The following is an 18,283-nucleotide window of genomic DNA, read 5'->3' as shown; positions in this document are numbered from 1 at the left end:
ACAACAGAAGAAGGAAGACTGCCAGTGCCTGCAGCAGAGTGCTATATCTGTGAAGACCTTTATTACATCAATCACTGCCTTAAAAAAGAGAAGAACAGTGATCATCTGACAAATCAAGTTAAACTGAAGAATATCAGAAAAGATGATAATGAGCTGCTGAATCTAGACCTCAGTCTAGATTTCAACAGTGAGTTGAAAAAATAATCAGTGAGATAGACACTGAGAGACTCATCTCATCTACAGATATTTTCTTAGATGATTATCAGAACATCTTTAATACTGACATATATGTGATTGCAGTGTGTGATATCCCTATAAGTGATCAAGAATACATTAGTAAACTACAGTATTTATCTTACATCTTTCTCATCATTCTCATCATTACATCACAAGATGATCTCTCTGTTTATATGAATACAGACATGAATATATCACTTATCAACACAATAATAGCAAATCTATTCTTTTCTTATTGTTGATCAATCTCTATACTGCATGATTGATGTGTGAGCATTTAAGAAGTTAACTTAGAAGCTGATGAATCAAATCTATTCATAATAACAGACCTTATCTTAAGAGTGAACAACAATTCTCTTTTCATTGTTGAAGATAAATTCCACTTAGTGTGATATCTCAGATGCAATATAATCATAGCTAATAATGTATTATCATCAGTGAAAGCAACTATCAATGTTCACAGCAAGCTTGTTACATTTCATAGAAGATATTCTATAAATATCAAGATCATCAGAGGCGCTATCCATGTGAGTAGACATCTGTCAAACTCACAGCTACTCTGACAGTGAAAGAAGATTGTCATTTATACTGTTAATGCTGACATTATTCATCATTCTGACTTGAAAGATTCTCTGTTTTCTACCTTGTATATCAAATTACATTTGACAGATGCAGAAGATCAGAATAATTCACTTTAAATTCTCACAGCAGACACTCTTGCTGAGTGAGTTTAAGTGAATATATCAGATCACTGAGCAGCAGAAGACTGAGCAGTCATTCAAGTGATTATCAACTGATACTATAAACTATTTAGCTTCAGCCTAGGCTTATTTTCAGACAATGTTAAGATGTCACTGCAGTTCATTGATGAGAGCAACTTTTCCAGCCTGAAACAAAGACTCTATTCTCTGTCTCAAAGAGATCATGAAGTCACTGACCAGATCCTGGACTCACTTCTGCAAGATAGAAGAATTAAATGTGTTTCTCTCAGAGACAGGAATCTCATTGCTTCACCTGTCTTTGTGATCTGACTTAGAAGAAAGCTGAGAATGATGATTGATTTGTGAAAAGTAAACACACACTTACTTCTCAATACATACTCTCTATTAACATAATAAGATGTGTTGCAATCACTTAGCAGTTCTACAGTATTCTCATCTATGAATATCTGTCAAGACTTCTTTCAATAAGCAATTGAACAGAGTAATCATTTCAAAATCACATTCATAACCCTGCACTGAGGTCTTGAACATTTTACAGTTATTATAATGAGGTTGATAACCTCACCTGAGTTCTTTCAACAGTGTATGAAGAAGATTCTAGCAAAATTCCTATGACAATTCATGTTAGTCTATGTAGATAACATCATCATCTTCTCTCACTCACTGAATGAACATCTTTATCATATGCAGCAAGTCTTCACAGCTCTCAAGACATCTGAGATAATAATGTCATTAACTAAATATCATTTCACATATCTCTCAGTACATTTGCTGAGTCACCATGTCAGTCAACTAGACATATTATCTACTCAAGAAGAGAAAGTAGCTGCTATTACTAATCTAGTCTTTTCTATAACACTTAGAGAACTAGAAGGAATCATCAGCCTCTTCAATTATTATCATGATTTTGTCAGTTTTTATACAGATCAGATGAAAGTATTAGAGACTCTCAAGATTAAGTTGCTGTATAACAGTTCAAAAACAGGCCAGAAAAGAGCATTATACACAGCTAAGATTAAGTTGATGAGATTTGAGAACTCACTGCAGTTTCACACTCTGCTCACAGAAGTCAGATATTTGTTTGACATGATAAAGCAAGTCTTGATGAACATCTCTATTCAGGCATATCTAGACTGACCGTGTGACCGTGTCTGGGACCAGGATCAAACTTTACAGTTGTCACGTTGCCTAAAAGCATTACTTCTGATCATGGTTTGTGTTCATTACATTGATCTCAAATCATGTTATTTCAGATATTAAAGGTCCCAGATTCACTTTTCAAATAAAAATCTAGTCTCAGATAAAGAATATGTTTGAATTCTTAGTCACATTTTCATTCTGATCTCATTATTGAAAATGGCATCAAATGAGATCATGAAATCATTTCTCACTTACATAATATCATAACATAGTGCTCATTTGTTGAAAATTCAACAGAGAGTGTTATCAAATATCATTACTTTTCTGAACACAGATCATAATTGATATCATTTTAATTAAAAAAAAATATAAAATACAAAAAATAACAAAAAAACAAAAAACAAAACAACAAGAAAAAATCACAACAAAAAAAAAAAAGAAAAGGAAAAGAAAAAAACAAAAAATAAAAATAAAAAAAAATCAAGATCACAGGGCCACAGCATCTCTAAAATACTCACTTCTCAGAGTCTTCACAATGTTCATCATCAATCATGTATCTCTCACAGTGAGGGTAACATGGCTGCAATGAGTCATTGTCTTAACATCATCTAATAAATAATCAGTATATATCTATATAAATGTGAATAATTAGAAAACATACACTTAAAAAGTGTGGCCAGGGTGGACTCTGCTGCCACTTGAATAACATCAAGGGCAGAATGCTGGAATCAATGATTCCCCTCATCAATTTCACAGACAAGGTGTGTGAAGATGATCTTGGGAAATATAAGATTCCCTGACTTCTGATAAAAATGAATCTCATGAAGAGACTCTATTTTCATCATATCAGAGACTGAGTGTTATCAAAAAGCATTACTTCAATACATATGCACTTACTGCAGCAATTCATCCTCTGTGCATGTGGCTGAGAGTTGCAGCTTTTTCACACTGCACAGCTCTCCCTGGGATGCTGCCACTGGTTTGCAACTCACACAGTCTCCCAGTCCAGCACACACTGTGCATATGCAGCCCTGTGTGCTGGGGCTGTGTTGGCCATTATGGCCTGGCGTGGTACTCGCTTTTCGCGGGCCATGTTTTGTTTGATTGAGAGGGGAGAGAGACGCGACTGCTGTTTTATTTGAGAGAGAATGAGTAATTAAATCTGTAGAAGATAATTTAGTTTCTTCTGCATTTGAAATTTGATTAGTCTATACTCTTCAATTTGAGGGTTTCTGAGAGTGTTTTAATAGTTTTCATACCAGCTTGAAATTAGTGGTTGATTGAAGAAGAGAAAAGAGAGAAGAAAGAAATGAGAACAACTTATCTTTATGATATGAAAACAGAGAATTGCTGTAATTATTTATTCTAGCAACAAAGATCTGTTTTCTGCATGTATCTCTGATACAGATTATATGATAACTGTATACAAAGAATATCAACAGTGCATGCATTGAATGAAGATGATATTGCTATGCAATACTGTAGCTGTTTCTGTACATTGCTGAAAGCTGTTAATATTTTCTTTGAGTCTCTTTATATTTAGTGAGTCAGTAATATATTTCAATGCACTTCTTCTTTCATCATCATCATTATCATTATCATTATCATTATTATCATCACTATCATCATCATCATTATCATTATCATCATCATCATCATCATCATTATCATATCATTTCTGGCCGCCTCTTCTGCCTTCATCTCTCTTCAACACTCACTGAAACTAATCATGTCATTCCTCTTCAAATATTCTGCGGTCCTGCGGACCACCAAGGCGCATGAGTGCTGTCACAGATTGAAGAAAGAGAAGAAGAAGGTATTCAAGTGAGAGAAGACAGATCATAAGACATATTATGATGCCTTGAAGAGACTCTGTAAGAGAGTAGAATGATAATGATTTTAAGTAATACTTCTGATAGATTTAGACTGAACTAAGTATAGAAATAATGTGAATGACACTGCTCATGAGAGATTGAAGAAGAAGATAGTGAAGAGCCTCATGCAGCAGCAGTGAGACCAGAAGAAGTTCTGAGAATGATTTAAGGCCAAGATGAAGAGAGAGAGAGATGAGAAGAGTGTTACTGCAAATAAGCAGTGATAGAAGAAGATTGAGAAGATGTTGAAGTAGAAGACAAAGAAGTCAAAACTGATAAGTTTTTTATTTATTGAGAGATAATAATTTTTGATAACACTTCTGTTCTCTAATTGATTAGCAGGAGCTGGCAGAGAAGGAGGGAATTGAGGCCTTGTTCAGGTCTTGAATGTGCTCCATGATTCAGAACATTGAGAAGGCAGCTCTGCTCTCTGAGCATGCCAATCTGCTTATCACTGAGGTGGAACCTGAGGCAGCAGACCAGGAAATGCGGGATTTTGAGACACAGATTGACCTGGCTGAGAGGGAGCAGTGAGAACCCTCCTCTGAAAAGACAGTGAAGAGAGATTTTGAGATGATTATCACCTCAGATAAGAAGGAGAAGAAGAAGAAGAAGAATAAGAAGTGAATTATGAAGAATAATAAGAAGAATGAGAAAGAGCAGAAAGATAATGAGTAGAAAAAGTTTTTTTCTTTTTATATTAGTTAGTTGTAAGTTCATAATTATTAATAATTGAAATTAATTTTGAGTTTTTAAAAATTATTGTACAAGTTGTAATCAAGTCAGGAATAATATATATATATATATATATATTTAACTATCATGATTCACAAATCACTATAATATATAAGTATCAACATTTTTTCAACATTGATATTCACAATATTAATATATTTTTAATGATATCATCTGATAATGCAATTTAGTAACACTCTCTTTCACAATATTAATATATTTCAAGAAATATGACAGAGATTAATCAAGATTGTTTATTTACTTTTATACATTGATGATATCTAATCTGAGTTAGTACTAAAATTATAACTAAGCTAAGAAACAAGATTATTTTCTCTTATATTAATTCTTCTTACACACATCAGTGATCAGTTATTGAAAATAAATTGTCATCTTTCTCAAATTATTATCATGTCTTCTGAATTCACTTCTTTCACTTCTTTTACTTCTATTGAAGATTCACAAACTCTTCAAGAAATTATTGTGAATTACAAAGTCTATATTGTTTACAATTCAACACAGAATGCTCTCTTTCAATCATAGTGAATAATCACTTCATTCTTCACATCTGATTTCAGGTCATAAAATTTATGGAAAACTCAACACAAATACTGAGATAAACTATGAAATAATTATCAACAGATTGTATTACAGATTACTGAAGAGTTATCTCTCTGCTACAATCACTGCAACTCTATTCAGAAACATTTATCATGAACTGATCATGACTCTGGAGAAATTTTCTGACATCTGAAGTCATCAGAATGCAGACAACAAAAGAAAAATAATCAGAAAATTACTACTGAGCTGATAAGTTGCTCTACCAGGTAACAATTTTTGATAACACTAACTTTCTAATTTGAAGGAAATCATGTGAAAATGACCATGTACTAGTACTCTGATTCCATAACTCTCATCTGATAACTTCTGTGAACAATTACTTCACATGTGTATATCTCTGAATCTTTCTCTTCAATCAATTGAAAACCCCGAATTCCGAACACTTCTTCAAATGCTTAATTCAAATCTTCATATTCCACATCAATCCTGTCTTCAGTTCAACCTCAAGACACACTACAAAGTCAATATGCAACATCTAGGATCAGAGTTGAAGAATCATTGAAGAGTGTCTCTCACAGTGAATGCATGAACTAGTACAAATAATCTTGCATTTATGAGAGTTACATGTTATTATATTGATGAGAACTGAACTTATCAAGAGACATTAATTGAATTTGAATCATTGATCAGTAGTCATACTGAGGATTATATAACAGAGGTATTAATGACTGTGATTAAAAATGACTATTGAGATATTAGTCTCAGTCTTCTTGCAATTACAACTGACAATGCTGTGAATAACTACACTATGATGAAGAGCTTGAAGCAAAAATTGACTTTGTATTTCTGAAATGATAAACAAGGTCATATCTCCTGCATTGCTCATGTGGTTCAACTTGTGATGCAAACACTGATAAAGAATCTTAACATCAAGATGAAGAATAATGAGATAGCTGGTTCTTGAGATGAGAATGAGATGAAAGTGATTACTCAAGTAACTTTTACATTCACTTTGTAAAAGATAATGTTTTTTGACAACACTTTTTGATATTGCTTTTTGATAATGCTTTTTGATAATGCTACTGTTAATTTTGAATAGATTGACTAATAATTTAAATATCACAGATTTGAAACATTGCTAATGTAATTTGTACCTCCTCTAAACAATAACAATGATTTCATGATATTCAACAAACAAACAAATCAGTCACATCACTGAATATAATACAGAATGTTAGAACACAGTGAAGTTCAACATATGAGATGACTGTTTGAGCTCTTTGATTATGTCAGGTGATTGATCATTGAGTGCAATACTCTGATCAGAAAAAGATTCAGATATTGAAACTTTCTGATATGAAGTGAACTCAGTTGAAATATGTGATTGATTTACTGTTTCAGTTTTATAAGATAACAAAGACAGTTTCAATCACTCATACACCAATGCTGCAGTCAGTCTGGTGAGTGTATAACAGTTTATTTACTCATCTTGAGAAGCAGTTGAATCACTTAAAAAGAAATTCAGTCTGAGATGATGCTATAGCGCAGACTATTATTGCTGCAAGGGATAAACTGGCATATTACTACAGCAAAACTGAACAATCTTTTGCAGAGTACTATACTGTAGCAGCTCTACTAGATCCCTTCTGTCAAGTTAACACCTACACTTCTCAAGATTGAACAGAGGAGAAATGAGACTCATATGTCAAATTAGCCTGAGACTACTACAATGCCAACTATCAGAGATTTGAATGAGCAGATGTTTGAGATGTGAAGACAGTGAAATACAATTCCCTAGTAAGTAATGATCTTTGATAATACTTCATATCACATAGAACTATAATACTAACTTTGAAACAGGACTTGCATACATTGATTGCAACTGAAAATCAGGCAAAACTACATGCTTGTAAAACTGAATTTGATCACTATCTTCAAGATGATCTGACAAATTTACATGCCAAATCAATTCTAGAGTTATGAAAAATTATTGAGAGTACATATTCAACTGTTGCACTGATGATGCGTGATATTCTGACAATTCCATTGACAGGGGTGGGAATGGAGTGAAAGTTTAACTCAAGTTAAGATATTTATCACTATCACTGGGGACAATTACAAGGAGAAACAATCAAGAAACTCATGATTGTAAAACATGGAATTATCAGACAGTTTAATATCTCTGATCACAGTATATCAGAGAAGTGTAGTTTTCATGAGAAAGTGAAGAATAAACTTGTATAAGAATGTATTTAGTTGTTTCATGAGCATTACTAATAATTGTTACCAAATTCTGATTATATAAGCAATCACTGAATGAACTGAATGAGACTGATTTTGATCTTCAGTCTCAGTTTCATTCTGATTTTAAAAGAATGATCATCTTTCACAGTTTATCCTGAGAAATTACTCCCATTTCACTGTTCTTGAATTAAATCTGGTCATTTTTCATGCCATTTCTCTCAGAAATGGTCCATTTTCAGATTTTTTTGAGGCTTGGTCCTGGTGGGACTCACGCCAAGAAATGTATGAGACCAGACCAAATGGGACCAAATGTGAAATTCATGGTCCCGCCGGCCAGTCTAGGCATATCTCAACTTTAAATGTCTCTTCATATTATATATAAATATCAGTAAGCAAAGAGGTATCAGAGTAGCTCTACACTAAGTCAGAATGAATAATATTGAAAGATCTGTTCTATTTCTCTCTCATCAATTGAGTACAGTTAAAAAGCGCTACTGAACAACTGAATTGAAGTGTCTTAGACTCATATGAGCCCTGTGGAAATTACTGCAGTATTTAGACAGTGAGTTTACAGTTATCACAGATCATATCACTCTTATATTCACTTTTCAGTCACTGATAATAGGTCATCATAGCAACTGACTGATGAATTAGGCCTTAGTTCTAAGCTTGTATCTTCTGCAGATGATAATCTGCTATTGCAAGAGCACTGCACATGCTAATACTGATACTCTATTCAGATTATATTATTTAGATAATGATTCAGAAGAGATTCTCTCTGAAGAGTAGAAAAAAATCTGCCAGATTATCATCAATCAGACAGATGAACTGATGACAGATGCATCTTCAGTGAAGATATATATAATTTCAACTACAGTGATAGAGCTCATCAATGAATTCAAAAAGCAACTATATCAAGATATTTCTTATGACTCAGCATTGGAAAAGGTCTTTCACAAGGCCAGTCAGAAAGAGTGATATCAGTTGTTTATAGTGCAGAATGAGCTATTGTTCTTCAAAGAATCACATCTCTGTATTCTCAAATCACTGGTGTGAGACATCATCTATATATACTACAATGTGACAGGTCACCCTGGCCTTTATCAAATGAAAAACCTTATTCATCAGTTCTTCTTTCTTTCTCATGCCTGAAAAAGAATTCTGAATCATCTATTACAATGTCTCAATTGCTAACTAGTCAAACTGCTGAATCACTTATCAGAGAATAAATTACATCTCATATCATTCTTAAAACAGCTGTTTAAAGTTCTTTCAATTGATTTTATTACAGGATTATCTGTGAGTGACAATCATAACACTATATTAACAGTCATAGATAAATTTTCAAAAGCAGTAATTCTAATTGTAGAACAGGAATAATGAAATGCTTCATAATGAGTGAAAGACTTCTATAAGAAAATGATCTGTCACTGGCAGCTCTCACTAGTAATTATTTCAGATAGAGATCTCAAATTTACATTGCAATTTTAGAAGTTAATTCTTCAACTTATGAGAATTAAGACATGAATGACAACTGTCTACAATTCTCACTCAAACAGTCAAAGTGAGCAGATCAATCTCACAGTTGAAGTCATATTATGAATACTTCTTATAGATGAATATGAAGTAAATTGAACTGCTCTGCTTGAATAAGTGAAAAGAGTATTGAACTCAGTAGCTGCACAGCCAGCAATGATCTCTCTCTTCAAATTACTCACAGGTGTAAAGTCTAGATGACTGTCATTGAACAATGAGAAAGCTTTACTAGATGTAGCTGAGTTCATCACTACATGAGACATGATGCAGCAAGACATTCTTGACTTATACACTCTGATAAAAGCTAGAATGACTGAGTTCTTTAATCAATTTCATTCTTAATTAACTATTCAGATTGATGATTGAGTCTTCTTAAACCTTATTCAAAAAGCTCAAAAGAGCTATATGTTAAAAGAGATGTTCAAGCTATCACTCTTACAGATAGACTCATTTCACATTCTTCAGAAGATATCAGATGCCACATTTCAATTGAAACTGTCAGCTAGTTAATGAATGCACTCAGTAATCTTCATCATTCATCTGAAAAAGACTGTGTTAATAGAAGTGAATATGAAGCACTTATCATCAGAATCAGTACTTATTGATGATCAGTCATAATTTGAAGTTGAAAACATCATAAGAAAGTATACAGAGAACAGCAAGACTTATCTTCAGATTAAGTGAAAGAAATATGAAGACCTGATCTGAGAGTCTCTTGAAGTTATCACACAAGACACCTCACATCTGATCAAGGTCTTCATGACTAAGAAGCCTCACAGTTGACTGAGTAAATGATAGAAAGAAAAGTAAAATAGAGAGAGAGTGAAAGAAAGAAAGAAAATGTATTACAATCTAATTTTAGCTATTAAATGAGAAGACAAAGAAAATAAGAAAATTATCATCTTTCACTCTTTTCATCATTTCACTCTATCTCTTCTCATCAATCATCTTCAAGCTCTTCCTGCAGCTTGACCTCCTGCTCAGTGAGATATGCATCTCAGAATACAATATTCACTGACAATCTCTCATTCATAAGATTATCAAAACACATCTCACTGAACAACTTAAAGAAACAATTATTAGTCACAGTATTCTCTGCAGCTGAAATCATGTTGATGAACTCAGCTATCTTGTTCAGTTTCTTCCACGCGGCCTGAATAATATCCAGATTATGCTTGTCAAGATTAGACAGCTGTCTCAGCACCTTTAAATCTTGAGCTCTACAATTGACTGTGCGGCCTTCAGAAGACAGAATTAATGATTATCATACATCACTTATCTTAGCCTCATTGATCACCTTAGCAGAGGTTGAATGACTTGTCTTCATCTCACTGTCTGTCTTCACAGGTGTTGAGATGCTCTGCTCACTGATTTGAACACATTTTGAAAGTTTCAGTGCAATCAGACTCAACACCTTGTGCTTGAAAGACATAGACATTCTCTTCATTGAAACTATAGTCAAATCATTCTCCTTCTCTGTATCACTGACCTTAATAATATCATCAACATCCGCCTTCTTGATCACAGTCTTTTCAAATCCAGGCACACTCTCTTTAAACAGCAAGTTATTCATGTTTTGCCTGAGTTCATACCAGATACAGCAATTTAAAGAGTAGTGAGACCTCTTATTTTCTCACTGACAGTTGGTGTAAGCATTATGTTCTTGCCATGTCTGTTTGTCATCTGCAGAGGTGATCACACATTTCTCAAATCATCTCTGACTCTTCATGCAAGACTGATATGATATAGAAGCTATTTCTTCACAAGTCTGCAGAATAATGATATTCTGATTAGTGAAATTCTTAGAATTGACAGTCTGTGAAGTGATTAACTCATCATTATTCATTCATCAGTGCAACTTTTACTTGATAGATAACTATCTTAAATCTTTAATCAATTGCTGACTGAGTAAAATGAAAAATTCATAATTGATAAATAACATCTCCTCACTATGTCTCACAAGTCTTTCAATGATTGAGATGGCATCTGCAAGCCCCTTCACAGTCAGGTTCTGTATGATTGACATGCTCAGGTGAGTGAGCTTGTCATTCTGCTGAAAGTGCGCCCCGGTGGCCGAATGGTTAATGCGGCCACCCGGTAGCACCTTGGCGTGGGAAACCAAGGCGCGTGGGTTCGAAACCCGCAGGGGATACATTAAATCCGGAACTCAAGCACCTCAGGTTCCTAATAAATACAGAGGTGTACAAATCGCTCCAATGAATTGCTCTATGTTCCTGGGCTGGGAAGTTATTATCGCATGTATCTAATTGTCACTCCTTTGTATTTTCCTATGTTCTTGTTATCTTGGCGTGGTCTCAACACCTGTATTTCCTCCTGTATAATCAACACTTGATCTGTATTTAACATCACGCAAGGACTCATCATAAGCTCCGCTTGCATATGAGTATAATGGAAGAATAATAATAATAATAATAATGACTATATATGAGATTTTAAAATGAAATCATGACTTGAAAAAAATGAGAAAGTGATTTCATTTGATCTTATTTAGTTTCATTCTTTGTATAAAGTTACTATTTTTAGACATTTTAAGGTTTTTTTTAGCCTATTTTTAATTTTTTAAAAAGTAATGCTTTTTGATAACACTTAAATAAGATTTAAAGTCATTTAAAGCAATAAAAATAATTTAAATTGAGAAGTGAAAATCATGATCTCATTTGAAAAATGTGACAAGAGTAGACAGTAAGTCTCACTGAAACAGTATGAAACTACTATCTAATGTTAAAACTATGTAATGAAATCAGTTGAATTGATAATGAGACTATCAAAAAATCTAGTCCTGGTCTCAGACATAGTCACACAGTCAGTCTACATCTTTCACAGATTATGAGATCTGTTTTGCACAAAATCACTGTCAATTTGAGATTTCTTGTCAATATAATTATTATTTTAACTACTGCTTCATTTGATACACTCATCAGAAGTTAAAATCATCTTATTCTATCAGTATTAAGATCTTGTTAATCAATAATACTACTGCTCACTTAAAAAAGAGGCTTGCAGAAAACACATCACATTGCAAAAAAAAAAAAAAAAGAAAGAAAGAGAATAATATTAACAAGAATTCAATAAATAAATATAAAGATGATGAATTCAACACAATCTCACTCACATACATGTTCATAATCTCATGTTCTTTTCACTGAATCAGTTGATGATGATGATTCTTCACATTTATACTCTGTCAGTGAACATTCTTCTGAAGCTTTTGAAAGCTTCATTGATAAACACTCTGAAACACTCTCTCAATTCAAAGCTGGTTTGAATACAGCTTCTGACATGGTCAGGCCAGCCTCTTAATCTACTTAACAGCTTGATGAAGCTAGTTCTCTTGATGAGAATAATGAACACTCAGGTGTCTATTATACAGGCAAGACAATATCAGATCAGCAGATGAAACATCTCAAGATAATATTTAAGATGAAGAAGAAGAGGCATAGAGTTCTAGAACTTAAATTACAACTGAAAAAACTCTATTAACAGAGATTTTCATTCTCTACAGATTAATCACAGAATGTCAACAATTATTCTGTCATTATCTCAACAGTCTGTACAGTCACATGAGATTCTAATCTCAGTGAAAGATTGAAATTCAATCTTTATGAATCAGATAGTCATGTTGACAAGACAATCTTCTAATTTAAGAAAGATGTCAAGAATACTGTGAGATTAAACAGTCTAACTGATACATTTAATTACATCACATAGAGCATCTTCATGAAAGTAAAACTGATTGATACACAGTGTTGATATATGATAGAGAAATGACAGATTCAGAACTCTCTACAAAGAGATAGACTGACTGTGTGACCGTGTCTGAAATCAGGACCAGATTTTTTGATAGTCTCATTACTAATTCAACTGATCTCATTATATGATTTTAACATTAGATAGTTGTCTCATACTGTTTCAGTGAGACTTACTGTCTACTCTTGTCATATTTTTCAAATGAGACCATGATTTTCACTTCTCAATTTAAATTATTTTTATTACTTTAAATAACTTTAAATCTTATTTAAGTGTTATCAAAAAGTGTTACTTTTTAAAAAATTAAAAATAGTCTAAAAAAACCTTAAAATGTCTAAAAATAGTAACTTTATGCCAAGAATGAGACTAAATGAGATCAAATAAGATCACTTTCTTCTTTTTTTCAAGTCATGGTTTCATTTTAAGATCTCATATATAGTCACTTTGCATGTTTTTTTAATGACTAGTCTCAGCGGGATTCACACCAAGAAATGTATGAGATCAGATCAAATGAGACTAAACATGAAATTCATGATTTCAGTGATCAGTCTATAAAGAGATGATGAATGAGTATTATTATGAGATGTCAGAAATCAATGACTCTATACATTCATCTCAAACTTCTTGAATGCAGGAGTCAGACCATGTTTCTTCAAATATGATAAAAATCAGATCACTTATACTCTCTGAAATGTGATTGAACAGAAATACTCTGTCTTAAAAACATAGTTACACTGTGAGACAGTTCTGGAATTCATGTCACTTGATAACACACAGGTCATCAATCTACACACATTCTTTGATAAGTTTCAGTTCATTATTACAAAGTTGAAGATGATGAATACTTTCTTATCAGATATGTGAATATTTGATATCTTCTACTCAGTTCTACTCAACAATTGAAGGAATTATGTTCAGAAGAAGATTGAGAAGATACAGGATTTCAAATCCACAGCTGTGATATTGAATGTTGATCTTCTCATGAAGAAGATCCGCTCACAGCTTAATTCTTCAAAAGATAAAAAGAATCTACAGAATACAGATTCTACAGTTAATATCACTACAACAGCTTCAACAGCTACAATGACTATAATATCTATTAATTTCAACAATAATACATCGAATTCAGCCTGTGAAGACTGTAATGAATGTGGTTATGATAATACTTAAGAGAGCTCTTAAAATCATCAGAGATCAGGAAATTCACCTATATATTCTGAATGTAAGAGACCTCACTTTGACACCTGTTAATTAGCTAATTCTGACAGTGCTCTGAATAATTGAAGAATCTACAACACTGTAAGAATAAAGAAATTCAAAGAAAAGAAGAATAATAATGAGAGTAGAACTCAACTATTTATTACAGATGAATCAGAGACCTTTTAGATGACAAATCTCACAGAGATTATCAATGTGCCAGCCTGTTTCATGAAACCTCACAAGAATTCCCTCACTATATGAGATAGTGGCGCCGGATGCCTCATAGTGAGTGATAGATCATAATTTTCAGAACTTATAGCAATTAATGATTTAACAGTTCAAGTGACTAACAAGACTATTCTGAAGGTTCAGAGTGTCAGCACTGCGTTCATCTCAGTGAGTGAAAGATTGATAGAATTCAATTATATATACTATGTATCAGAACTATCTGCAAATCTGATCTCTGTGAGGCTTATGAAGTGCCAGGGCTATATTCATCATAATATGCAAGTTAATACTGAGAACTACTTTGAGTTTCTATCATCTATTAACAGTGATATCTTCTATGCCAATCTGTCTCATAATAATATTTACATTCTATTCAATAGCTCACTGACATTTCATGAGATAATGAACAACCTGATGTATGAAGCAGTGGCATATGTGACTGTTTTAAAACCAAAGACAATCTCAACAGATTACAATCCGAATGCTGAGTCTTTAAGATTATTCAGTCACAAGAAGGTTGAACAGTTAATCAACTCTAAGAATTCAGATACTGATTTCTTTGTTATCTTATCTTCATCTCAATTATCTGCAGTTCTACTGAAACAGCTTCTGATAGATAAGTGACATCATCAACTTGATCATATCAGTGAAAATAGTATATTAAAAATGACAAGAGACCCGTAATTTAGTATTGTTATTATCAGCCTGAAAAAATTATCATTCTGTTTCACATGTGTTAAGACTAAACAGAAACACACTTTCTACAAGAATTTCACATCACATCATGCCACTTACAAGGCCTTGAAGATTTGAGTGAATATATTCAGTGATGGTGAGACTCTTGAAATCAAGAATGATATATTATCTTACACTGGTAAGAAGCTTGCAATGATGATAACAGATGATGCCATCTGTATGAGATGAATATTTCTATTGAAATACAAGGATAAGATATTGAGATATCTACAGATCTTCAATCAATTCATCAAGAATATGCTGAGATGTGGCATTGCAATCATTTACTGAGACTGTGAAGAATTGAATTCAAATGCAGCCACAGTATATATACTCAGTGAAGAAATAAAGTAAGAGTCAACTTCTCTTCATACTTCACAGTAAGATGAAGTATCTGAACAATTAATTGATTTAATCATTAAGAAGTTCTGATCACTATTAATAGACTCTTCAGCTCTGAAAAAGATGTGAGATGAGACAGTTATTGCAGTCACAGAGCTGCTTAACCTTATATCAACCTCAGCAATATTGTATAAGAACTCTGAAAATACAAAGTTAATTACATTATATGAGACCTGGCTTGAAGCTCTATCTTCTGCATGCAGCATTCATGATAAGGTTACAAAGCATTCTTAAAGATAGTCTCTAAGTTCATCAATAAGATGGCTTCTCATTTCAAAGAGTTGATTTTTGTGAGATATGATGATTTTATTAATTATAGATTGATGAATCCCTTCAATAGGTGTTTATACATATCAAAAGATGTTATCTTTCAGAAGAACCTTCATCTTGCTGATTCATCATTACTGACTACACACAACCTGAAGATTCTACTCAATGCAGTCTGTAAAGCAGCTGCAGTAATTTCTTCAGTGATATCAGACCTACTCACTGTGATCTGTCAAGAGATTGCAGCAATTTCTGATTCATCAATTTATAATCTTTTCATTGATGAGGAAATTCAACCTGAGTGTTCATTATTTCTCATACTCACTAATAATTGATGAATTGACTATGAAATCTCTGCAAGAATATCAACATTTTTGATACAGAATACACTGAGTTTCTCAGAACTCACAGTTGAATCTGATAATTCTTCAACATTTATAAGAAATATCACTACAGTGAGAGAAGCTTCAGTGAGAAACAGTCTTGAAGATCTATTCATTGATTCTGAGATCACTGTACTTTCAATTCTAAAAAACCTCACACACATCAAAGCTTTCATAGAATGAAAGTATTATTACAAGATCTGTGTTAAAGAGATCAATTATTTGAAATAGATAGAGGCCTGGCAACTGATAGAGAGAACATCAGAAATGAGTGTCATTCACAGTCAATGAGTATTTGACAAAAAGTTCAACAATATAGGTGAGGTTACCTGCTATAAGACTCACTGAGTTGTCTGTGAAAATCATCAACAAAAGAGAGTTAATTACTCAAGAATCTTTGCATCTGTTATCTCTGCATTCACCTCTTAAGCTCTCATGACAATCTCAGCATCCCGGGGCTAGTACATTCTGCAGATTGATATGATAACTGCTTTTTTAAATGCTCAACTGCCTGTCAATGAACAGATATATATGAATCAACTCACAGAATTCTGTAAAGACTGTGATAATCTTATGTGTGAGTTAATGTAGAGACTCTACAGTCTTAAGCAAGCAGCACTCTTATAATATAAGAAGCTGTGAAAAATGCTATTACACTCAGACTTTCATGTCAGTCTCTATAATACTGAACTATTTATTCATGATGAAAGACAGGTCTATATAATTATCTACATAAATAATGTTCATCTCTACAGCCTGAAAATTGATGATCTGAACTGAGTCAAAGCTAAAATCGCTGCTAATTACAAGATCAAGAATGTAGGGGATTTCAACTGCTATCTAGAAATGAAGATTAATAGAGATTCAACTTCATTGACATTATCTCAATCTCTCTTTGTAAGAAATCTTCTGAAGAAGTTCTCAATGAATAACTGTTATTCTTAGACTGACTGTGTGACCGTGTCTGAGATCAGAATCAAACTTTACAGTTATTATATTGTCTAAAAGTATTACTTCTGATCATGATTTGTATTCATTACATTGATTTCAAATCATATTATTTCAAATATTAAAGATCTCAGATTCACTTTTCAAATAAAAATCTAGTCTCAGATAAAGAATATATTTGAATTCTTAGTCACATTTTCATTCTGATCTCATTATTGAGAATGACATTAAATAAGACTATGAAATCATTTCTCACTTACATAATAACATAATATAGTACTCATTTATTAAAAATTCAATAAAGAGTATTACTAAATATCATTATTTTTCTGAATACAGATTATAATTCATATAATTTTAATTATGAAAAAAATATAAAATATAAAAAAAAATAAAAAATAAAAAACAAAATAAAAACATGAAAAAATCACAATAAAAAAAAAATAAAAAAAGAGAAAGAAAAAAAAATAAAAGAAAAAGAAAAAAATAAAAAATAAAAATAAAAAAAATTAAGATCACAGAGTCATAGTATTCTTAAAATACTCACTTCTCAGAGTCTTTATAATATTTATTACTAGTTATGTATCTCTCACAATAAGAGTAACACAGTCATGATAAGTTATTATCTTAATATTATCTAATAAATAATCAGTATATATCTGTATAAATGTGAATAATTAGAAAATATACACTTAAAAAGTGTGGTCAGAATGAACTCTGCTGTCACTTAAATAATATCAAGAATAGAATACTGAAATTAATGATTTTCTTGATTGATTTTATAGATAAGATATATGAAGATGATCTTGAAAAATATAAGATTCTCTGACTTCTGATAAAAATGAATCTCATAGAGAGACTCTATTTTCATGATATCAGAGACTGAGTGTTATTAAAAAGCATTACTTTCATACAATATATATATACTTATTATAATAATTTATTCTCTGTATATGTAACTGAGAGTTGCAGCTTTCTTACACTGTACAGCTCTTTCTGAGATGCTGCTATTAGTTTACAACTTATACAGTCTCTCAGTTCAGCATACACTGTGTGTATACAGCTCTGCATACTGAGACTATTAATCATTATAACCTGATATGATACTTGCTTTTCACAGGCTATGTTTCATTTAAGAAGAAGAAGAGAAAGATATGACTATTATTTTATTAAAGAAGAAATGAATAATTAGTATTATTGAATATAATTTAATTCATCTGCATTTAAAATTTAATTAGTTTATACTCTTCAATTTGAGGGTTTCTAAGAGTGTTTTAATAGTTTTTATACTAGCTTGAACTTA

The 18,283-nt window shown here is 32.3% G+C and overlaps 1 pseudogene across 1 annotated transcript; it reads left to right on the top strand.

The window, feature by feature from the left end:
- Positions 1–11,112: 11,112 nt before the first annotated feature.
- BDBG_16996 lies at positions 11,113–11,201 on the top strand (annotated as a pseudogene). Its single transcript has one exon. The product of its transcript is annotated as a tRNA-OTHER (tRNA).
- Positions 11,202–18,283: the final 7,082 nt, after the last annotated feature.

The sequence above is a fragment of the Blastomyces gilchristii genome (assembly GCF_000003855.2).
Source record: "Blastomyces gilchristii SLH14081 genomic scaffold supercont1.7, whole genome shotgun sequence".
NCBI lineage: Eukaryota > Fungi > Ascomycota > Eurotiomycetes > Onygenales > Ajellomycetaceae > Blastomyces > Blastomyces gilchristii.
The sequence above is the reverse complement of the archived record's forward strand: the minus strand, read 5'-3'. Positions and strand labels throughout refer to the sequence as shown.